General features: G+C 46.0%; 1 protein-coding gene across 5 annotated transcripts in view; it reads right to left on the minus strand.

Annotated features, from left to right (window-relative positions):
• The window catches only part of Ankrd6 (ankyrin repeat domain 6), a 140,399-nt gene that overhangs the window by 110,057 nt on the left and 5,091 nt on the right, over positions 1–25,251 (minus strand). The window contains exon 2 of one of the 5 annotated variants that reach the window (XM_006237978.5): positions 5,109–5,174. The exons of 3 other annotated variants lie outside the window; for them this stretch is intronic. The gene's annotated coding sequence lies outside the window, so the exon portion shown is untranslated. Of the gene's footprint in view, positions 1–3,208; positions 3,420–5,108; positions 5,175–25,251 lie in introns of those variants that run through there. One more of the 5 variants, NM_001134969.1, reaches the window with a different exon arrangement.

A 25,251-nucleotide genomic window follows, 5' to 3' on the forward strand; every position in this document is an offset into this window, starting at 1 on the left:
AGACAGAGAGGTAGACAGGCAGGCAGACAGACGGAAATTAAGCTGGGTTGGAGAAAGAGCACAGGCAGTACAGCCAGATCAGATCCTTTCAGAGACGGCTCTTGATCAGCAGGGAGGAGCTCAAGTGCTGACAGGAGGACTCTAAAGCACGTTATGTATATGAATTGCTTTGTAGCTAATCAGTGTCCTCAAGTATGTTTGCCCAAGAATACTAAGTGGATTTATATTTCCAGTGTTCAAAAAGGGGAGATCCCTAAGCATGTAGAGTGATAGAAGGAAATCAAGCAGAATTTTTCTGTCGAAGGGACTAGCTTCTATAAGGGAATGAGACAAATTCTGACTTCCACAGACTCTATAATATACACACGCACGCAAGCACACATACACACACACACACACACACACACACACACGCATGCACGCACACGCACGCACGCACACACACCCTGCATAATTAAAAAATAAAACAAAACGTTGATAACCGTTTGGTGTTAGCATTCCACTCAATGTACAGGATACACAAGCCATTAAATAATATGTCCAATTAGTAAGTGGCAGGGCTGGTAATATGAGGATGGGAGCCTCCACAATACAAGTCCAGGCCCTCGGGGAGACCACAGCCACCATCAATCCACCCCTTCCCTCTGAGAACACGAGGCCGTGAAGGAAAATCCAAAGCCATCATACGGTATTGCTGTGGCCCCAAGGGTGCTGGCCTAGCCTCACCTATGCGATTAAACGGCACTGTGGTGAACGCCAAGCGCCCGACGCAGATGCCATTGGCTTCCGTGGTTTCGGATACTGGCCATGAACCACTGACGAACTGGAGGGAAACAAGGCCAGAACAGGCTGAGCAGCACACGCCAAGGTACTTCAACTGCCCAGCGTCTGGTGTCCACACGCATGAGGGCCCCGCACACGGCAACAACCTAAAATGTCCCCTCGTGTTTTTACTGAGGTTCAGTTGAAACCCACAGTCATTCGTGCAGGGGCACCTGGATAGCCACTGAGTCTACTTCTCGAAACAGTTCAGTGCTCTTTCCACCATACCAAACTCCCCAAAGTTGCGTTCATGGGAGCCAAAGGCGCTTGAAAATTAAAAATAGACTTCACACTTAATAACAGGCTTCATGGTTTGAGCCTTACCCTAGTCTCATGATGGCTATTTCTGGTCTGTAAGCATGGAATTGTATTACTATAATTACTCCAAAAGACTGTAACAGTGTCAGAACACTCAAAGCTTACGGATGCATTGTGCACTGAGTTCCTCTGTGAGCCCTGTCTGCACCCACAGAGGAGGAGGAGGAGCAGGGAGAATGAGCACAGGGAGGGGGCGTTTTCTTAACAAACCTCTTCCTTTTAAAGAGCCGCCATTTCTATAAGGAGCCCAAGCGGGCTGGAGAGATGGCTCAGCGGTTAAGAGCACCCGACTGCTCTTCCAGAGGTCATGAGTTCAATTCCCAGCAACCACATGGTGGCTCACAACCATCTGTAAAGAGATCTGATGCCCTCTTCTGGTGTATCTGAAGACAGCTACAGTGTACTTATATATAATAAATAAATAAATCTTTAAAAAAAAAAAAAAAAAAAAGGAGCCCAAGCAATGATGCTGTGCGAGACTCCTTTTATCAGCAGCTCTGATTCCAAGGCTTTCCCTTCTTTTCCTGAGACACGTCTTGCTATGTAGCTAGCAGCTAGCGCAGGTGAGCCTCAAGCTTGGTCCCCAGACGACAGAATTAATAAATAATAAAATTCTCTCAGCACAGTACTCGGCGTCCTGAATATGGAGTCTAAACGTGTATTTTCAGTAGCATCCCTCTAGCTCTTAAAGGACATGCAACACGATGGGCCCCAAACGTCCCATAGGCACTCATTCACCTTGTCCAAGGGATGGAGGCACCAACTACGTTACAGTTCCCATGTTGAATTTCAGATCAGCACTGCATCAACTCTCCCACAGACGTTGTAGAGAAAAATCTCTTTTTAAAATTTCAGCGTCTCGGGGTTGGGGATTTAGCTCAGTGGTAGAGCGCTTGCCTAGGAAGCGCAAGGCCCTGGGTTCGATCCCCAGCTCTGAAAAAAAGAACCAAAAAAAAAAAAAAAATTTCAGCGTCCCCATGGGCTGTGTGTATTTGCCACACAAGCATCAAAACCCAAGTTCGGATTCTCAGCACTCATATAAGAAGTAGGGCACAGGAGCACACGCCTGCAATCCCTGAGGGAGTGGAGACAGGAAGGTCCCTCAGGCTAGCTAGACAGCTGATCTGGCTGAACTGGTGAGCGCCAGGATAAGCAAGTGACCCTGTCTCAAAACATACAAGTTTGGAGAGGCTGGAGAGGTGGTCCAGCAGTTAAGAATACTTTCTACTTTTCCAGAAGACTGGAACCTACATAACTGTTTGTAACTCAAGTTTCAACAGATCCGATGTCCTCTTAGAGCCTCTGAGGGCACCAAGCACATACACAGCATAACCATACATGTTAAATAATTAAATTAAATTAAAAATAAGGTGGAGAATAACAAAGGAAAATACCAGCCCCTTGACCTCTAACTTCTGTGTGCATGTGTGCACACATACACACACACACAAACATGTGCATATACAGACACATGCAAAAACACACATGCATACACATACATGTCACAGCTTTTCTCAGCACATCTACCAGTTTACCTGTGCCCTATTTACACTTTGTAAATGATATGATCTTCCCTTCGCTTCTCTGACATTCTGACACGATGACAATCTTTTAGGAGTTTAGCAAAGCTCACAACTTACCTAGGACTAGTGCACACTCTAGAGTGCTAGGGACTGGGAGAGAGGGGAGAAGGTGAGTAGGGGACAGAGCCAGGACAGAAAGTCTGATGCGTTCGGTGGGCAGGCCTCCGACTGCCATAGGCTGAGACAGGAGAACCTCTAGTTTGAGGGAGCCTGGGCTGTAATGTGAGGCCCTGTGAGGAGGGGAGCAGGGTCCCCAGGATGAGGGAGGTAGGCAGTCAGCTGTGTCCAGTATAGCTCCAGCCAGAACCAATACTCCCTCCCTCCCCCACAAAGAAGTTAAAAAAAAATCCCAAGCATAATCATTATTTAGAAATTTCAGGTTCGTGTCGAAAAGATACCTTAAACCTGGCATCCGCCCTTGCTCATTTGCTAAACATATATGCAAATGTGTTCCTCCCACTGCATCAAGTCAAATTAATAATTACCTAGTAGTTCTCATTTCCACTTCAAACCCTGTCAAGAGTCCCTCTGTCCACATCCAGGAAAGAGCACTCCCAAGACGCAGCTCTGGCCACGCGGGCTGGCAGAACCTTCAGTCCAGCCTCAGACCACAATGGAGTTTCACAATGGAGGACTCTTACCGACCTCGCTAGCCTCTGTGGGACAAGGGACAGCCAGCACAAAGGCACGACAGCAGTCCTCCAGCCTGCATTGTGTGCACCAGCAGCAGCTTGCCAGTCGGCAGGGACAGAGAGGGTTGAGGGCTCTGGCATTTACATGTCAATACGAAAACCAGCGCCCGCAGCTCCACCACCCTGTCTGGCATGCTAGTCCAGGGTTTTGTTCCCCCTGATCCAAGGAGCCCAGAGCCTGAGACTGCCAGCAAGCATTTGGCAAACTCCCCCGCAGTGAATACAGCAGCGACGGACCAGCAGGCTTTTCACGCTGTCCTGGAAGCCACACTGGAGGGTTGTGTGCTTTAGATAGAAATCATGGACATACTCAATTCCAAGAGCCATGGGCGGAGAGGGCAAAGACGTAAAAGACTTCAGAGGACTGGAATAACCTACTTCTATGTAACCATGAGACATCAACGTAGTACAAGTGCCAAAAGCAATGGAATCAACCTAAGTATTTCATGGTGTCAGAGGTGGGGACAGAAAAGAATGCATGGCTGTGTGCTGTTCTCATGGAGGAGTAGTAGCAAGAAGGGACAAAATCCTAAGAGTCCCATCCTGTGAGGGAGAAATGGTTTGAACTCATGGGGAGAGGAGTACATCCTCCACCCATTAAGGACACAAAGGCAGATTTATTCAGGGGCTGCAGCCAGCAGAAGAAAGGGCTGCTGGGTGCATGGGGACAGCATCTGCACAAGCAGCAGCGACTTCCTCAGAAGTGGGTGAGGGCCTTTCCTGCAGGGCCACAGAGAGCAGACAGGATGTCAGGAAGCGCCAGTCTGCAATGTGAGAACTCTGCCTTAAGAAGAGGCTCTCTCCAGCAGTGGTGGGGCAGGCCTTCAACTCCAGCCTGGTCTACAGTACAAGTCCCAGGATCCCAGGACAGACAGACGGAGCTACACAGAGAAACGCAAAAACTAACTGACTGTGGAATAAAAACATTGATTTGCAAAGCAACTCAGTCTGTGATGCTAATATACTAAGAAGGTAAGGCCACACTGTCTGTGCTGGGAGCAGCAAGGCATCAGTCACTTCTGAAATCCCAAAGCACAGATCCATGCCCCATTTATGGTGGTTTGAAGGTAGCAAGGTTGAGACTCTGGATGAGAGTCCTTTAAATTACTTCTTTCTTCCCTCATTGCTCAAAAGGCTGCTGAAGCCACTTACAGCTGAAGAACAAGCCTGTCTCCATTTTAGGCTTAAAAGCCACTTCTTAGTAAAGACAAACTAGGTTCATTCCTGTTTATGACTAAACTTCTGTTTCTCAAGGATTGGGCAGTGCCCCATCTGTGACCTTAACTACAAATGGCCCTGCACTGCCTGTTCCAGGAATGGGAGTCCTGGCTTTGTCTCAAAAAGTTGTTTTTAACCATCTCACAACTTGTTTCAAGAAGTTAAACGACCAACTACGATTACCTGGTTATGGCCGACTTGCAACTGCTCCTTTGTTTCAGGAAGGACTAACTTGTTATAATGCTCTGCTCCTGTAACCCCAACTGTTTTGTCCACCAAACCCCCCATTTGGAAACCCCCTACCCCTGAGACATAAAAGCCTTGTCTTCCTCATATCCAGTGCTGACCTCTAAAACCTACTTAAAGGGAGGCAGCTCATGGACATGCATAAAACGCTTGCTTTAATTAATTTGGCCGTGGCGATTTGGGTCTGTACTCTTTCTCCTCCCATCTCTGGGATTAACACAGAATTTACCTTAAAAGTGTTTGGTGGTCAACTGGGCTTCAACAGTGTTTCACAGGGTCCCCTGCTGGTCTAGACCTAGGAAGCACAAGACAGAAGGGAGTCTCTAGAAAGTGTCTTCTGAATAGGACATGGATGGACGCTATCTCCATCCTGGGATAGACGATGGCAAAAATCTCCCTCCCAGGAAAGAGTGTCTTGACCTGTGCTGTGAAAAACTCAGAACTGCCTGGCCTTACACTGTCCCCAGAACTATTTTGGGTACAAAGCTAGCTTGGATTGATTTTACTAAACTTCATCAGGGAGCAGGCTTAGTGCTTAAACCACCACAGTAAGCTTAAGCCAACACACTTGCTCTGCAAACAATCCCTACAGATATTATAGAACAGCTGTCAACAGGAAACCATATAAAACCTGGATAAAGACTGGTAAGTGGGCCTCCAAGTACAGCGCATATTCTCAGCTGCCCTCTGTGGGAGAGCCTCTTCCTGTGCAGCCTCTAGCAGTACTCGGCACTAATCACGCTGCTGTTACTGCTACTGTATAGAGACAGGGTCTCCCTATATAGTGCCAGCTGTCCTGGAACTCCCTATGTAGACCAGACTGGCCTCAAACTCACAGAGATCCACCTGCCTCTGCCTCCCCCAGTGCTGGGATTGAAGGTCTGCAGTACGCACCACCCAACTAATCAGGTTTTTTTGACATTTGGTTTTGTATTTGAGGACTTGATCAGCAGAAGAAAAATTTTGTTTTTTCTTTATATTTCATTTACTGCTACTAAGGCTGGTCGCTGTTGTTTTTGAAATGGTGGTGGGTAGCCACGGGTGTCTGTCCAGATTCACAGACTATCTGTGTAAGGTTGGATCAAGGGAGCCTGACTCTGTCACTGTGTGCTTCTGGAATGTTTGCATTCTGACAACTTAGCACTTTTGCCCTCACACGGATGAACATGGGAGGTGTGCGCTTGGTGCAGGCAGAGACTGGCAGGAAGGCCACAAGGGTGAGGTCAATCAAGACCAAGAAAAGGCAAAGTCTTTAAAAAGCCATTGGTTAGTACATCGCCTTTTTTAAAAAAGACACTCAACTGTGATCTTCAAGCAGTAGAAGACAGGCAAGGCCAGAATGTCTGTCTTGGTGTCTGCCTACCAAACCCTTCTTGGATTGTGCTGGTTAGAGCACAGGGCTGGGACTCTCTCAAAGTCCATTTTGAGAGCAAGTTCAGAAGCTAGGGAGGGAATCTCTAAATCCACAGTAGCAACGGCCGTGTTCATCCCTGAGCCCCTCCCCGCAGAGCTATAACCTACACCAGTCATACAAATTCAAGACACCATTTTTGGTCTGGTTTTGTCTTGGTTTAAAACAAGACACAGAAGCTGGGCAGTAGTAACACACACCTTTGATTCCAGCATTCAGGAGGCAAAGGCAGATGGATCTCTGTGAGTTCAAGGTCAGCCTAGTATACAGAGATACGGAGAAAGTACCAGGACAGCCCAGGCTTTATGAAGAAACCGTGTCTTGAAAAACCAATAAATGAACAAACACACACACACATACACACATGGATGGATGAAGGGATGGATGAAGGGATGGATGGACGGATGAATGGATGGACAGACGGACAAACGGACGGATGGATGGATGAATAAGAGGCAGAGCTGGGAGACGGCTCAGTGGTTCGAAGCACTTGTTCCTCTTGCAGAGGACTGAGTTAGGGTCCCAACATCCACACTGGGCAGCTTACAACTGCCTGTGACTCCAACTCCAAGGGATCCACACCCTCTGTCTCCTTGGGCGCCTGCACTTACACAGACATAGAGACACAAATATACACATAATTAAAATAAAATAAAGAGGGGCTAGGCCAAAATTTTAAATAAAAACTTACTGATGAACATTAACTCCTGGGTACTCTACAAGAGAGGCAATATTTAAAACTGGGTTAAAACCAGGTCCTCGGGGTTGGGGATTTAGCTCAGTGGTAGAGTGCTTGCCTAGGAAGCGCAAGGCCCTGGGTTCGGTCCCCCGCTCCGAAAAAAAAAGAACCAAAAAAAAAAAAAAAAAAAAAAAAAACAAGTCCTCAGGACCTGTAACTCATTGCATCAACAAAACATCCTCACGCACACTTCGGAGATGAAATCCCTCAGTATAATCCTTGTGAAGGCCAACAATATAACCCTTCCTAGTAAACCTTTCTCTCACCACGTCAGAACACCACTCAGTTCAAACCTGTCCTCCTTCATGCTTGCTGCTCCTAGGAAGTAAAGTGTTAGTCTACAAAGAGGAGAAGTTGAACTTTATAAAAGTTATTCCAAACGATAATTTAAAATAAAATAAAATAAAAAAAGACTGATGATAAGTCAGTTCTTCAGTAAATTTTACTTGGGCAGCTGGGCCTCAGGAGAGTGTTTACTGAGAGCCGTGGGGTTGCTCTTCAATCCTCAAAAACCTGGGCAAGCATTCAGAGCCTGCTCCACATGTGGCCCATACATATACAGCCACCAAACTAGATAAGATGGATGAAGCAAAGAAGTGCAGGCCGACAGGAACCGGATGTAGATCGCTCCTGAGAGACACAGCCAGAATACAGCAAATACAGAGGCAAATGCCAGCAGCAAACCACTGAACTGAGAACAGGACCCCCGTTGAAGGAATCAGAGAAAGAACTGGAAGAGCTTGAAGGGGCTCGAGACCCCATATGTACAACAATGCCAAGCAACCAGAGCTTCCAAGGACTAAGCCACTACCTAAAGACTATACATGGACTGACCCTGGATTCTGACCTCACAGGTAGCAATGCATATCCTAGTAAGAGCACCAGTGGAAGGGGAAGCCCTGGGTCCTGCCAAGACTGAACCCCCAGTGAACGTGATTGTTGGGGGGAGGGCGGTAATGGGGGGGAGGATGGGGAGGGGAACACCCATAGAGAAGGGGAGGGGAAGGGGTTAAGGGGATGTTGGCCGGGAAACCAGGAAAAGGGAATAACACTCGAAATGTAAATAAATACTCAAGTTAATAAAGATGGAGGAAAAAACAAAAACAAAAGCAAAAAAAAAAAACCCTGGGCATGATGTCACAAGGGTGTGGAGGCAGAGGACCAGAAGTCCAGGGTCATCCTTGGCTACATGGCTATTAAAAGTCAGCCCCGGCCTTCAGTTCCTCCTGCCTTGTGTTGAAGCTTTGGCTTCCCTCAGTGGTCTGTACTCTGGGGTATATAAGACAAATTACCCTTTCCTAGGTTGTGTCTGGTCAGTGCTGTAACACACCAATAGAAAGCACTCTAGGATTGCTATGTAGAGAATTCCAGAAATAATTTGGACTGGAGAGATGGTGAAGAGCACTTAATGCCCTTGCAAAAGAACACACCCACTGCAGTTCCTAGCACCCATGTCAGGCTGCTCACAGCTACCTGTAATTCTAGCTTCAGGGGATCTGACACCCTCTTCCAGCATCCTTGGGCACCCTCACGCATGCACACATACATGGGGGTGGGGTTTACAGAAATAAACAGTCTATAAGTAACACGGCACCATCTCCTACTGTCCTAATCCTTCCTGTGTGGGACAATGTCCCTCTGCTCAGCATATCCCTGCTGTATTTACTGCCTGCCTGTAAGTCACTCGGGTGGCCAGGAAGGTTACCAAGCTGGCTGTTGCAGTACTGCAATGAGTGTACTCCAAGTAGCCTTTCCCTTCCTTTACTGTGTATATGTATGTGCACGAATGAGTGTGCAATTGGGTGCATGCACGCGAGAGTGCAATCAGGCATGTGGGAGTACTGGTGCCTATGGAGGCTGGAAGTTAACCTCAGAGGTATTTATTGAAAAGGTGCCATCCTTTTTCGCGCCACATCAGCCTTTTCCCTCAGGCTCTGGGGAACAAACTCAAACCTCCTGCCTTTGCAGCATCGCTTTGGCACGGGGCTGGGAAACACTCGGGGAAGCCCTTTCTAGATAATTTAGCAACCGTTTTCAACTTTTAAACGTTCCATCTCGTAACTATGTCTACACAAAGAGTCTGCTTTACAAAACACATTTCACTCGTGTACAGACATAAAAGGCACGAGGGCCACCAGCCAGGAGGCTGCCCTGCTGGCAGGAGGCACAGAGAGACAGTTTCACTCAGAAAAGCTGTGAGAGAGACCAAGAGTAATCGATAAAAAAAATTTTTTTTAAAGGAAGGAAGGCAGAAAAGAGGAAAGACAGCTATGATGTGTCACCTGGTTTCACTCTTTTCTTTGATGTCTTCACTATTGGCAACAGACCAGGGTCCAGGGTGCTAACCCTGCATGTTTTGATCCCATGCAAACCAGCACAGTTGTTAACAGGCTCAGCTGAAGTAAGTGAAACTGTCTACCGCACCAACAGAAATTACGGTGCAGACGATGGTCACAGAGTGAAAGCTGCATGTGCGTAACTAGGAAATGGATTGATTGTGCACACTTGCGACCCCAGAACTCAGGAGGTAAAGGCAAAGCAATCTAGAGTTCAAGATCATCCCTAGCTACACAGAACATTCAAAGCCAGCCAGCCTAGCCTACATTAGCTCTGTCTCAGATGGACGGTGAGGGGCTTTGGAGATGGCTCAGTTGGTAAAACACTTAACCTGCAAACACAGACAACCAAGTTCAATGCTGAGAAGAGCATAGATGGAGAAAGGCAGTTGTTGCGGTAAAAATAAAAATAGATGGTACCTGTGCATTCCCACTCCTGTGGATCTGCAGAAGCCTCGAACTCCGGCTGTCTCTCTGCCAGCCGCTTTCTCACTCTGTCCCCTAGGCAGGTTGTTACCACACCTGACACACACATCGAGTTCCATGCGCATTCTGGCAAGGCACCACACCATGCTAGCCCCAGACATTCTATAGCCACCCTCTCCAGGATGTCTCTCTGCCCACCAGGAATTTTGCCAACATCTACTGTAGCCAGGTAAAAATCAAAGTTCCAGACACTTGCAATTTATCAATCAGATTTATATGTTAAATTCTCAATCCATAATACATCCACACAATAAATTCACTGCCAATTAATAAAGATAGAAACTGCCCACCTAAACAAGATAAAATTGACCTAGTCCACCTGGATCTGGATCATCCTGCTCCGTTGTCTCCATTTCGATCCTCCCGCTTCTCCTCCTCCATCTCCTTCCTAGACGCCCCCCCCACCTCCGCCATGCCTACCTTTTCTTCTCATCCAATGATAGGCTTTGCCTTATCCCGGACCTGCCTTACTGCATAATGACATCATTGTACAGGCAGTTATCTGGTGCCTGAAGGCCAACCAGTCTGACCTAACCAGTGAGTACTAGGTCCCAGTTAAGGGATCTAGTCCCAGAGAGGTGGGGGGACAGGAGGAAGAGGGAGAGAGAGAAACATACACACACACACACACACACACACACACACACACACAGAGAGAGAGAGAGAGAGAGAGAGAGAGAGAGAGAGAGAAAGAGAGAGAGAGAGAAACAGAAAGAGAAACAAAGAGAGAAACAGAGAGCACAGAGAGAAACAGAGAGAGAGAGCGAGAGAGAGGACAGATCCCATCTCAAAACACAAGAATGATGGCTGGAGAACACCACCTGAGGTTGACCTCTGACCTCCATAAGAACATACATTAACATGTACTCACACATATGAACACGGACATATACATGGCAAGAAGTGGCAACTAAAACTTCTAAAAGTATGACAGACATATGATTTAAGTAAGTTCTCCAGACCTACAATGGCAATTGCATACTAAAAGGCACAGGCAAGAGACAACAAAATGTGTAACATGTCTGAATTTGAAGTTAAAATGCCAGGTTAGGAGAAAGAATCTGCTCGGAAGTTACTGATTTGAAAGAAACGCTAAGCCGGGAGGTGGTGACACATGCCTTCGATCCCCGCACACAGGAAGGAGAGGCAGGCAGATCTCTGAGTTCAAGGCCAGCAAACTGAGGTCCAGGACAGCCAGGGCTATACAGAGAAACCCTTAGGGGAAAAGGAAAGAGGGCTGGAGAGATGGCTCTGCGGTTAAGAGCACTGATTGCTTTCCCAAAGGTCCTGAGTTCAAGTCCCAGCAATCACATGGTGGCTCACAACCATCTGTAATGGGATCTGATGCCCTCTTCCTGTGTGTCTGAACACAGTGACAGTGTACTCATATAAATAAAATAAATCTTAAAAAAAAAGAAAAGAAAGAAAAAGGAAAGAAGGAAGGAAGAGAGAAAGAAAGGAGAGGGAGAGGGAGAGAGAGAGGGAGAAAGGGAGAGGGAGTCAGTCCAGTGAATAAAAAAAAAAAAAAAAAACCAGTACAAAGCGCTCACTCAAGCACGCAGAGCGGGTCAGTCAGTTAAGGAAGTAGCAGACATGTCCTTCCTCCAGGGAGGTGGATCCCACTTCGATGCACAGGGCTGGGTAGTGTCCTAGTTTATGTCCCTGTGGCTTTGATAAAACAATGATCAAAAGTCATTTGAGTGAGGCAAGAGGTTTTTTATTTTAATTTTTATTTATTTAGTTAGTGCTTGGCTTACAGGGAAGCTAAAGTGGGAACTCAGGGCAAGAACCTAGAGCGTGAAGTAAAGCAGAGGCCAGGCATGAGTGCCCTTTGTCTTGCTCTTAGGCCCCATATGTTGGATCCAGTGACTACTGGTTGGACTTAGGGTTGAAGGGACGTGGCCAGGAGGCAGGGAATGCTCAATCAAACAACAACAAAACCAAACAAAAACCAAAACCACAGGGCACTGGAGGGATGCGGGGTTAAGAGCACTGACTGCTTTCAATTCCCACCACCCACACAGTGGCTCACAACCATCTGCAATTCCAGCTCCTTTGGCCTCTAAGAGCTCCTGCATTCATGTTCAGATACCCACAAGCAGATACACACATCTATACACAGTTTAAAGTAATAACAAAACCAATCAGTTTTTGAAAAAATATATCCCAGATAAGGGCCAAATTGTGGATTAAAATGCTGGCAGTAAACAAGACTGTGCCGGCTAGTTTTACAGCAACCTGACACAAGCCAGAGAGTCATTTGTGAAGGGTGAAGCTCAACTGAGAAAATGCTCCCACCAGACTGGTGTGTAGGCAAGCCTGCAGTGCGTTTTCTTGATGGATGATGGATGTGGGAGGGCTCAGATCACGGTGGGTGGTGTCGCCCCTGGGTCCAAGCGCTAAATGAAAGCAAGCTTGGCAAGCGAGTGGGCGTGGCCTCTGCTTCACTTCCTGCCTCTAGATTTTTGTCTTGAATTCTTGCCCTGACTCCCCTCAGTGATGAGTGTGAACTGAGAACTGTAAGAAGAAATAAACCCTTTCCTTCCACAGGAGGCTTTTGGTCAGGGCGTCTTAGAGCAACAGAAACCCTTGGACTGTGAAATAGCCACACGGAGCACCAAGCACTGTTGGAACCACACCGAGTACCCAAAGCCTCGCGCTACAGCATCTGCGCGCCTGCTTCAAGACAAGGTCGACCTGACTGCCTGACGTTGTCTGTGCTATTTTAGTATCAAGAGCTTTACGCACACACCACACATTATAAATGGATGTTTCCTGTGCATCCTCTCCTCTCTCTGCAATTGACTTTTGGGCTGAGTATAGGAGTGCAGAGGTAATTATCAGTTCTAAAGAAAACACAAAGCCCAAGGGGCAGCATCAGGGCCTCATTATGAAAGACAAGCCCCAGACAATAATCATTTTTCTTAAAGCGAAATAAATAAATGTTTAACTAGGGGACAAAGGGATGGAGGTGGGGAGGGAGATGCTAAGGGACAAACAGGAAGAAACAACTTTCAAAGAACTTCTTTTTACAAAATTATATGCTACATCTTAAGAAACCATCAAACTCCTCAAAATATGATTTAAAAAATGTAAATGGCCAGAGAAATACTATAGGTTATCCAGAAAAGCTATAAAATTCAGGAAAATAGAATAAAATTGGAAGCAAAATTCCAAGTTCAAAAGACAACGTCTTTATCGTGTACAAGCAAATCTTAGGTGTTTGTAAAGACTATTAGTAGGGACTCGATTCCTGCCATACAGATTGACAAAGCCTTCAGACATTTCCCTGAAGTTTCTTCTCACCTTTAAATAAAAGATTATAGGTAACATAGACGGTTTGACCAAACTAAGTAAAATCACCAAGATCTGAAGTCCCAGAGGAGCAAAGGCAATCGCCACTGGTGTTGAACTAGGTATTAACGCCTATTGCTGAAGAAGGTGCATGTTCTAGTCAGAGCACAGAGAGAAATCAAGCTGGAACTGAGCTGGAGGCTCTGCCCGATAACCCAGCTTTCACAGAGCTTGAAGTTACTAAGACAAGGTTGCTGGGGGAAACAGCATTAACAGTCTCACAGAGCCATGGACTCTGCATACTTACTACCAAACTGCCGAGCAAGACGGACCCACTGGTGTGAGTGTCGTAAGTCTGGTATAGGGGTAACCAACCACATTCATGTGACTGAATGTGAAGCCTGCCCCGAAGGATACAGTTCACATGGTGCCATGCAGCTGGTCAAAAGCCCCTGGCTGGGGAGGTTATAGGCCTTAGTGGAGAAGCTATATTCTTCTCCATAGACATTCTGTGTCCACCTAGCTGCTCGGGGAGCTTCTTTTGTAGAGGGGAGTGGTTACTGCAGAGGCTCATAACTGGTCAGAATGCTGAGAACAAGGGACTAATGAATGCTTTGCTAAACCGAGACATCTATGCCACCCACCCACCCACCCACCTACAAAATTCAGAAAATATCACAAAAGAGGAGGTAGAAAGGCTGGGTAGAGCTCAGTGGCAGTGTTCGCCGGCATACACATGGCTCTGGGCTTGCCCCCAGAGGAAAAAGAACCGCACATGATGACCACGGGCACCTATGATTTTTGGAAGCATCTCTGTTCGTCAGTAATGCCTACTGGGGGAAGCTGAGGAAGTAAGGAAGGCAGAACGTGAGCCCCACGGCTGTGAGGAGAGCCATTAGCATTGAGTGTCCGGACTAGGTGGTCTTACGGCTGTTACACTTTAAGATGTGCTTGAAAGCAAGAGCAAAGCTTCAAACTGTACTTCAAGTCACACACCGTCGGTACATACCTCGAAGCTGCGTGCTGTCTAGCAGAGGATTCTGAGACGCTGTCCGCAGACCAGCCTCAGCCTGCCCTGCAGACACCGGTGAAAGAGAACTCTTTTGCAACCACTCCAATCTAAGACCCCACTTCCAAGGTGCTCACGGCATTATGAGAGTAGGCAGAACTCCGAAGTCACTAGTCTATGGCCCTTCCGTCTTGACTTCTACCTACTATACTGCCAAACACAGCCCATAACTGGCTGTAGAGTCTAAGCGCAGAGAGGATGCCCAGTACACAGTTGAGAGACCGGTTAAGATAACAGGCCATCTACCGAATGAAAGTCAGGATTCACAGTGAGGGAGATTGTATTCTGCAAATCAGGCCAAGGCCAAAATTGAATTGTCTCACTAATATTACATTCAGGAAGACTCATTTTGTTGTATTTATAAATAACACATCTTGTAAATTGATAAATATTAACTAAAATGTAGTTCTATTAGACTACATGGCATGGGTGAAGTTTAATTGACCAACCTTAATTCAACAAGGGTTAAAACTCTGTTCATTGAAAAGAATCATTTAAAAGTCAATTAGGGATTTAGCTCAGGGGTAGAGCACTTGCCTAGCAAGCAGAGGTCCCTGGGTTCGGTCCTGAGCAACAGGGAGGGGGTGGGGAGTCAATTAGGACTCTTCTTTAAAAAAAAACTTACAAATTCCTAATTTGCAAGCATGTAAAAACTTCAAAAGAAAAATGTCCTCAGACAATCCACACAGAGAGAAGCAAAAGAAGCATAAGGATTAAAAATATATAAAACTGGGTATGGTGGCACATACCTGTAATATCAGCACTTGGTAGGTGGAAGCACGGGGAAACCAGAGTTTGAGGGCAGCTGAGGATATACAGCAAGTTCAAAGCCAGCCTGAACCTCATACTGACGCCATCTTCCAAACTCTTTAGACTGACTGACTTCCTTCCTTCCTTCCTCCCTCCCTCCCTCCCTCCTTCCCTCCCTCCCTTCCTTCCTTCTCTTTCTTTTTTCCTCCTTTAGTTTTTTGTTTCTTTGTTTTAAATTCTCACTGTGTAGCTCTCTGGCTGTCCTGGGACTCGCTCTGTAGACTGGGCTAGCCTGGAACTCAGAGAGATTCACCTGCCTCTGCCTCCTGAGTGCTGGGATTAAGAGTCCAGAGACTGGGCTAGAGAGATGGCTCAGTGGTTAAGAGCACTGACTGTTCTTCTGGAGGTCCTGAGTTCAAATCCCAGCAACCACATGGTGGCTCACAACCATCTGTAAAGGGATCTGATGCCCTCTTCTGGTATGTCTGAAGACAGCGACAGTGTACTTATATACATAAAATAAATAAATCTTAAAAAAAAAAAAAAAAAAAAGAAAAAGAAATAAAATCTTGTGCAGAGACTGGCCAGGTGTGGTGACCTTTAATCCCAGCACGCAGGAGGATCGCTAAGTTCCAGGTCAGCCTGGTTTGGCTGGTCTACAGAGTGAGTTCCATTAGGGCAGCCAGGGCTACACAAAGAGAACCTGTCTCAAAACAAACAAATAGGCTCCCCACCCCCACCACAGGCACAAAAAAATTAAAATTAAAAACTTAGAAACGTATGCCTATTCACTGGGCAGCAATACAATCCTTTCTTATTATTTTATATCATGTGCATTGGGGTTTTGCCTGCATGTATGAAGATGTCAGATCCCCTCGAACTGAAGTTGTATAAAGCTGTGATTTCCCCATGTGGGCCCTGAGACTTGAACCCAGGTCCTCTGGAAGAGCAGCCAGTGCTCTTAACCACTGAGCCATCTCTCCAGCCCCTGCAACAACACACATTCTTACAGATCTGTGTGGGCCCGAGATTTCAGGGCAGCTGGGAAGATGAACGTTCCTTTTGGTCTTAGCAGGCTGTCCTTTTGTTTTAGATTTCACTCTGACTCTCTGAAATTGTTCTTCTTCCTCCTCGACACACCCACAAATACACTGATGAAATCTCACACCCCTTGGCAGCATTCCCTGGCTGCCTTCTCAGTCCCCACAATTCCTTCATTCCTTCTCTGCCCCTAAAGTCAAGGTGTGCCCTGGCAGCAACCCCTCTGAAAGCTATACAGACAGAATAAAATTGAACGCAAAATTGAGAGTAAACCCCCCACCCCCCAAAGGAAAGTTACAAAGTAGTTTAGATGGAAGAAAGGTAACGTTCTAGAAAAGGTGTTATTAACACACAAAGAGTCTTGGCAAACCGTGGCAGGTTACAAATGAATGCACAAGATCACACGATCTTTTCCTGTGTATCATGTGACATTTCTGCTCTGGCTTCCAAACAAAAGCCAAACAGATGTAAGTGCTTGTAGATAACACTCCAGCACGGTTCAGATTTCTGTAAGGAGGCAAGTATGATCAAGTTGCAGGGGACGAAAGAGGTGTTTTAGCTTACAGAAAAAACACTACTGATCCGTAGAGCAAGTTCTACCCGCCTGTTATTCTAACACAGGACACTTAATCAGGTCAAACGGAAGTGAAGTCCCGGCCAGTGGAAGGAGGTGCTCACACTACCTGATACAATGTCACCACCAGCAATGAGACTCTTACTGAGAAATGATGGCAGCTTTTGAACTTCAGAGACTAATAATCCTCCCCAGGCACAGTTCATAAGACTATATAGTCTGTTATCTCAGACCACGTTCATCTTTGAAGGGTTGTGGTTTTATACTTAACCTTGGGCAGGCTGACTTTTATTTCCAGTACCCAAATACAAATATGTTTGCTTCCAAAAGTGGACAAAAAAGGGGTGGAAATGCAGTTCAGTGGTGAAGTCCTTCCTTGGCATAAATAATGTCCTGGGTTCATCCCCAGTACACATGTTACCTCCTTTCCCCGCCAAACGCAACCCCACCACGCACACACATACACAATCACACCACACACGTACACACACACACACACACACACACACACACACACACACACACACACACAACCTAATGAAAGACTGTCTACAAGGAAAGCCAGGTGCAAACATGAGTTCAGGTTGCTTTCTGTTTACTTGCCCTATTTTAATTAATATTATTATCTGAACTAAATAATGGTTTCTATTTGTTTTTTGAAAAAGTCATAAGGCTTTCAACTTAATTAAATATCATGTTAACATAGAAATATTTAAAATTTTCATCCCTTTTCCCTAATAATTTAATTTCTGAAAATCTACTTTAAGGAATTAGCTAATAGAATATAAAGTATTTGTGTACATATAGTTTCAATGTTGTTTTTAAAATAGCATTCCAAGCCAGGCAGTGGTGGCAGCTGCCTTTAATCCCAGCACTCGGGAGGCAGAGGCAGATGGATCTCTGAGTTGGAGGCCATCCTGATCTACAGAGTGAGCTCCACAGAGAAACCATGCCTTGGTGAACCTAAACAAACAAACATGGAAGAATCTAAGTGTTCAAGAAGAACACCGTCGCAAAGGACACTGAGTTATTAAGGGACTGGTGAAAGGCTGCATAAACTTAAGGCCTGGGTGGAAGGCTCAGCGGCAGAGGGCCTGGGTGTGAGGACCCATGCCAAAGGAGTGTTCTAATCCTAAATTATGAGCACCAGCTTTGCAACAGATGCAAGGCGATTTAGTGTAGTGCTTCTTAACACTCTAAGGCAGTGCTATTTAGGCAGGCCTGGGGGAACTTAGAAAGAGGAAGGGAGAAGAGGGAAGGGGAGAGGAAGGAAGGAAATGGGTGTAGGAAATGGAGAATGTTTCAACGTAAATTAAATTGTCCCCTCAAAAATACAAATACAGGGCTGGGGATTTAGCTCAGTGGTAGAGCGCTTACCTAGGAAGCGCAAGGCCCTGGGTTCGGTCCCCAGCTCCGAAAAAAAGAACCAAAAAAAAAAAAATAATAATAATCAGAAAATATAACAAAAACATTTAACAACACTAAACAATGCACACTTAGTAGGATTATAAAACATATAAGGGAATGATGACTAGAGGTTAGAACCACGCAGGCTGACATGCATGTATCAGTGATAGAGGACTTGCTTAGCATGTGAGAGGCCCTGACGTGAATCCCCCCAACAGGGATGCCATGGCTCAGCGCTCACTCCTTAATCTTAAGAAAGCTCTCCAAGCCACAGGTTGCTCCTTAATCGATGCGCTCAACCTGTGATCAGTGGCCAATTACAGGCCTCCTTTCAAAGCTCACTGTAAGTTCACTCTTAATCTGTTCTCCAGGTCAACACAGGGTGGCCATGTTTGCGTAACTGAATCTGTAACGAAGAGGGGAAAAAAGGCAACCTCAATGTGAAAACTGACTAGGACGTCTATAGTTATACAAGGAAAAGCTGAGGACCGGTGAGATGGCTCAGCGGCTAGAAGTTCCTGTGGCCAACGTCCTGAATTTGATCCCCCAGGACCCACATGGTAGGAAAGAACTGTCCTCTGACATCTACCTGCTTGCTATCGCACACCATATCCTACCCACACATAACGTAAATGAATGTAAAAAACATGGTTTTCTGAAGAAGACAGACCTGACTATGGGAATGTTGCTTCTGTAAATGCTGGAAGATGGCAGGCAGATGGTCACCCAGAACAGATAGATAAAGAAAATTTATCAACATAAATGAGGAAAGCAATTGGGAGCTTTTAGATGTATTTTATTTAACTGTGTGCATGCGCCAGTCCAGCTCTGATATGTTTTAAATGAAGAAGTTACAAGGGCTAGGGAGATGGCTCCGTGATGAGAGTGCTTGCTACACAACTTTGAGGACCAAGTTCAGATCCCCGAACTTAAAGGGTTGGGGGGCTGGGGAAGACTAAGTCTCACCACCAAGCTCAGAGTTTGACTGAGAGACTGAGAAAAAGTTGGAAGATGAACCAGGAGGATTCATCGGACCTCCACATGCACGTGCATACACATGATGGGAGGGAAAGGAAAAGAAAAAGAAATTGTAGCAAGCTAGCTATAATTCCTGCGATCCCAGCACTCAAGAAACAGGAGCAGAACAATTATCACAAGTTTGAGGCCAGCTTGATTTCTACTGTGAAACTCTGCCCTAAAACAAGAAAGAGACAAGGAAACGGGGAAGGGAGGAGAGAGGAAAAGGAATAAGGACAGGAGAGGAGAGAAAGGGAGAAGAGAGAAGGAAGGGAAGACAGAAGAGAGGAAGAGAGGGAAGGAAGGGGAAGGGAGAGGCACAAGAGATAAATGGAAGGAGGTATGAGGAAGGGAGGGAGGGAGGGAGGGAGGGAAGGAGGGAGGGAAGAGAGGGAGGGAGGGAAGAGAGGGAGGGAGGGAGGGAAGAGAGGGAGGGAGGGAAGAGAGGGAGGGAGGGAAGAGAGGGAGGGAGGGAGGGAAGAGAGGGAGGGAGGGAGGGAGGGAAGAGAGGGAGGGAGGGAGGGATCTGGGAGGGATCTGGGAGGGAGGACTTTCCTACTGGAGGAACCGTGGGAGCTACTTCACGACCCTGAACACAGAAGATGAAAATGTTGGAGGCCTGATACAAACTTCAAACGGACTGTGAAGATTCACCAGGGTATATCAAGGATGCCAGGGTGTCACAAGTTCTCTGCTGAGAAAAATTCTGTTCAAACCACTCTTAAAAAGTAAAACAAGTCAGTCCTTAAGGTTGCTAACGTTTTAAATGACAGTGTACTGAGTCTGCCTCTCCATTTCCACACAGTAAAGGGATTTTGTCAGAAAAATGTACCTGCCTGAGAGCAAGGACAGCTCTGCCCCTCCGCCCACGAGTGTCCATGCAGTTCCCTGAGACTCCACTCTCACTATATAAAGTGTGGTGGTCGGGATGGGGGGGATCGGGGTCTCCGTGAGGACAGCCTGCAGCTCCCAGTGGAGGCAGAGGGTGAGCTGTTTGCAGACCAGAGTGGTATTTTGTTGAGCGAGAACAATGTCACTGTGACTCAGACCCATGGGAGCAGTGGGGTAGTCAATGAGGCTCAGTCTAACCCACCAGGGCCGGTGATCAGAGGGCAGTAGCTGGCAGAGGGCACAAAAGCTGCCCTCAGACATGAAATCAGACCCATGCCTCGCTGGCGGCCAGCTCTGCTCTCCTCTCTTTAAAGTCAGCCAGGTTTTCATGAAACAGACTCCTGCGAAGGGCATCATTATTGTCTGCTTTCAAGAAAGGCAGCTCAGTCAGATTTGAATGTGGAGACCTGGCTTCTCAGATACATTACTAAGGCTAACTACAAGGAAACCACTTTTCCTTGTGCTAATTACAAGGAGGGGGTTGGAAACAGAACAAATGACTCAAGAAAGAAAGAAAGAAAGAAAGAAAGAAAGAAAGAAAGAAAGAAAGAAAGAAAGAAAGAAAGAAAGAAAAAAAGCGTACTCCACTTTCGGCGGAGGGACCAGGCTCTGCAGAGAGCAGTCTGCATCCTTGCTCAAGCGAAGCCATCCACTCTGCCCTAATTAATAGAGTCTGGCAGCTCTGCACAGGGATGATCTCAGAGCAGCTTATAGTCAATATCGGGCTCTCCTCCTGGATCAGAACTACAGCACAACACTCTCCTCCCACAACCCCTGGTGTTGCTTTTTAAATGCAAAACCCATCAGGTATAATGTGGCTTTTGTTTGCTTAGATTTGGGGAGCACTCTGAAGGAGTCCTCCATCAACACTGATCAGAAAGACGCCTTATGAAACTGAGATGCTGACTTCCGCCCAATCCAGCTGGCTGGGAGATGCAGAACAGAGACTAGATGTTGCTTAGGATTTATTCTTTTTTTCTTTAAAAGATTTGTTTATTTATTATATATAAATACACTGTATCTGTCTTCAGGCACACCAAAAGAGGGCATCGGATCCCATTACAGATGGTTGTGAGCCACCATGTGGTTGCTGAGAATTGAACTCAGGACCTCTGGGAGAGCAGTCAGAGCTCCTAACCACTGAGCCGTCTCTCCATCTCTTGTTTTTTTTTTTTTTTTTTTTCTTTTTTCCGGAGCTGGGGACTGAACCCAGGGCCTTGCGCTTGCTAGGCAAGTGCTCTACCACTGAGCTAAATCCCCAACCCCTCTCCATTTCTTTTATTCTTAGAGTAAATGCCCCTGTGTTAAGGTAATTCCAAAGGTTGGGTGGGAGAACATGGTAGCAAGAAGCACAGAGGTTTGCAGCCAAATTGGGCAGGATTTTATATTTTATTTTCAAACACATAAAAACATGGTCCTGCATGAGGCAGCCAGTAAACTGTTAGCACAATGTTCCTCACCAAAGGAAGAATAAAATGTGTCAAGTTAGGATCTAAAAAAGTCTGAGTCCCACAGAAGATCCAGACAATCGGTTCTGCTGTGTCGTCAAGATAATAGATATTATTTTTAAGGATAATATGGTGTGTTCCACACATGGCTTCTGCAGGGCTCAGTCATGGAGAGCAAAGAAATTCCACTGTTTAAGAGAGCAGCTCTAGTGGGGGAAGAAGAGGAAGGACCTACAATTACCATTTGAATAACAATAGACAATAACTAGCAGTTAGAGATCCTTCCGGAAGGAACAAAATTGCAAAGGTATTCCTACCTTCCCAACAACAGCAGGAATTTGAATTCTGGTCATTTTTATCATATGTCAAATATTATGTGATATTAATAATAATAATTAAATATTAAGCACCTCATTACTTAAAAAAAAAAAAAGCCTTCGATAATCTGCGGGCTCCTTTAGGTCCCTATGAACAATCACTGTGAAATCGATTCCCTTCTCTGTCTCCCAACAGGATGTTAACTAGCTTTCAGGCCTTTATTAAATGACAATGTTTACTATATTTAGTGTGTAAAACATCAGGTTTTACCTCAGTGGGGTAGGTAAGATACAAAATGCTGCCACTCGCCAGGGCCTGGGAGAGCAGGGGGATGTTCTCCAGAGATGTTCAGCAGGCCCTGCTCCACTGAGCCACATCCCCAGCCTGCACCCAGCCCCGAAACAGAGTTTCTTTGTACAGCAGTAATCATATAAAGTATGGAGGTGTGTGGTCCTTTGACTCTTTCTTTGAGTTTCTATTCTTTCTTTTTGTGTAGTTTTTTTTGTTTTTGTCTTAAGGTTTCTATTACTGGATGAAACATCACGACCAAACTGACTTGGGGAAGACAACCGGTGCACAACCCTGGACTGCCAGAGTGGGAGTGACAGTGCCCACAATGACCTGAGGCACTGTGGAACCATCAGTCAGGAAAATACCCTACAGACATTCCTACAGGCCAATTCAGTGGAAGCATTTTTTTTCAGTGAAGATATCTTCCCAGATGTCCCTAGCTTGTGCCAAGTCGGCATGGAAATGACCCCGCACAGCGTGTTTCTTGGGTTCCACTTTTTTATTTCCATATTGTATAAAAACCCAACAGACACAAGGAGGGTTCCCACTGTCCATTACTGATTGTACAACTCTTCCAGGTTTTGATCAGCACCCAGAAGAAAAGAGAAGGCCCCACGAGCAAGCCAGGCATCAGGAGCACAAAACCCAGGACTAAAAGCATCCCAAGTATGGGTGGCAACTCACACTGTTAATCCCAGTCCACCGTGCAGAGACAGGCAGATCTCCAAGTTCAAGGCCAGCCTGGTCTACAGAGTTCCAGGACAGCCAGGGCTATGCAGAGAAACCCTGTACACTGGTTGGTTTTGTGTGTCAATTTGACACAAGCTGGAGTTACCACAGAAAAAGGAGACTCAGTTAAGGAAATGCCTCCATGAGATCCAGCTGTGAGGCATTAACTAGTGATCAAGTGTGGGAGGGCCCAGCCCATTGTGTGTGGTGCTGTCCCTGGGCTGGTGGTTCTGGGTTCTATAAGAGAGCAAGCTGAGCAAGCCAGGGGAAGCAAGACAGTAAGTAACATCCCTCCACAGCCTCTGCATCAGCTCCTGCTTCCTGACCTGCTTGAGTTCCAGTCCTGACTTTTTTGGGTGATGAACAGCAATGTGGAAGGGTAAGCTGAATTAACCCTTTCCTCCCCAACTTGCTTCTTGGTCATGGTGTTTTATGCAGGAATAGAAACCCTAACCAAGTCACCCTGTCTCAAAAAAACAAAAAACAAACAAAAAAAAACCCAAAAAACAAAGAAAACAAACAAAAATCAAAGTATCAGAAATGGTCAAACAGTCATGCTTTGCTTGTGAAGCACCCACTCAAGCAGTTCTTTCCGCTCCAACTCTTCGACTTCCATTCACTTTGATTCTGACTTTTAAATTTAATTTCTTGAGACAAGGTTTCTCTCTAACGCTTGTGTGGCTGAGGATGATCATGAACTTCAGATCCTCACAGGCAGCCCCCCACCCCCGCTCCTTCCAGTGCTGAGTGTGAACCTTCTGGCCTGATTTTCAAAAGTTCCGGATATCCTAGGCTATTATTTCCAGAACTTGCTCACTCTTAGCTTCAAGAGGTCCAACGTTCTCTGACGCGTCCGCACCGACTTCTTTCCTGTGGGTCGAGGGAAGCAGCAGGTGTCTGCATGAGTGAGTGATTTAACTTACGGTGTAAACCTGCTGTTGTGCTCAGAGTGCCGCAAATGCTGTCACTGGGTACTGGCCGAAGGTCCCCAGCTATGCCATCCAGTGGGTAAGATGGCAGTGATGCTGGAAGCAAGAAGCCAGTCGGGAGCTGCTATAATAACTAAGTTTAGGGCAATAAATAATTTTTTAAAAATTAAACAGCCGGGGAGCTAGATTTGTCCAACAACTATCACTGTCAAAGCTCTGACCCACTGTGCCCCTGAAATCCCCACCGAGGGGCTGACCAACTCCCAACGGCACACAGCCTCAGACACAGCATGTCATTAATCCATTAAGTCAAGCAAGAAAAGCTCTCTGGCCTCCCAGACTTGTGGAAAACCTGGGAAGAAGCATTTCACATTAGCTTCTTAAAAACGCAAGACAACACCAAAGGAATCTACATTGAAAAGCGGTGCTAAGGGCTGGAGAGATGGCTCAGTGGTTAAGGGCACTGACTGCTCTTCCAGAGGTCCTGAGTTCAATTCTCAGCAACCACCTGGTAGCTTACAACTATCTGTAATGAGATCTGATCCCCTCTTCTGGTGTGTCTGAAGACAGCGACAGTGCGATCATATACTTAAAATAAATAAATTTTAAAAAAAACAACAACTTCTCCTTGGCTGACTGGGTACCAGGATCTTTTTCACATGTCCCACATTTAACTGTCAGGCGCTAGATAGAGCTAAATGGGGTTTCCTGGAGCAAATTTACTTCATGCAATTAAGAAGGACCAAACTATATAACTTTAGTTTCCTGTAAAAAGCAAGTAAGTAAAAATGACACTTATATTTTATGAATACGTGACACAGCCCATGCCAAAGTCGTGCTGTTTGGAGCTGAAACAAGACTCACACTACCGCCTGCCAGCAGTCTTAAGTAGCTTAAACTAGATGATAACGTTTAGGAAGCCACTGAGACATGCAGACTCTTGTCCTGGCCTAATCTCCCTCCTCTCTCCTTCTTTCTTTCTTTTTTTTTTTTTTTTTTTTTGGTTCTTTTTTTTGGAGCTGGGGACCGAACCCAGGGCCTTGCGCTTCCTAGGCAAGCGCTCTACCGCTGAGCTAAATCCCCAGCCCCTCTCCTTCTTTCTTAAACGTACGATTCTCTATGGTCAGATGACTGAATAAAGCCAATTTTCTTCAGTTACTAATAAGTACTTGAACATACAGAACACTCATGATACAATTATGTCCTATATGAAGATGTCATCCACACCTACACTGTGAAAACCGAGTGAGTGAGTATGTGTGTATGTGAGTGTGTGTGTGTGTGTGTGTGTTTCTGTCTGTGTACGTTTGTGTCTGTGTACGTTTGTGTGTGTACATGAGTGTGTGTGTTTGTGCGTGGTGTGTGAGTGTGTGTGTGAGAGTATGTGTATGAGTGTGAGTGTGTGTGTGTGTGTAAGTGAGTGTGTGTGTGTTTGTGTCTGTGTACGTTTGTGTGTGTACATGAGTGTGTGTGTTTGTGCGTGGTGTGTGAGTGTGTGTGTGAGAGTATGTGTATGAGTGTGTGTGTGTGTGTGTGTGTTTGTGTCTGTGTACGTTTGTGTGTATACATGAGTGTGTGTGTTTGTGCGTGGTGTGTGAGTGTGTGCGTGAGAGTATGTGTATGAGTGTGTGTGTGTGTGTGT

This window comes from Rattus norvegicus, chromosome 5 (genome assembly GCF_036323735.1).
Source record: "Rattus norvegicus strain BN/NHsdMcwi chromosome 5, GRCr8, whole genome shotgun sequence".
Taxonomy (NCBI): Eukaryota; Metazoa; Chordata; class Mammalia; order Rodentia; family Muridae; genus Rattus; species Rattus norvegicus.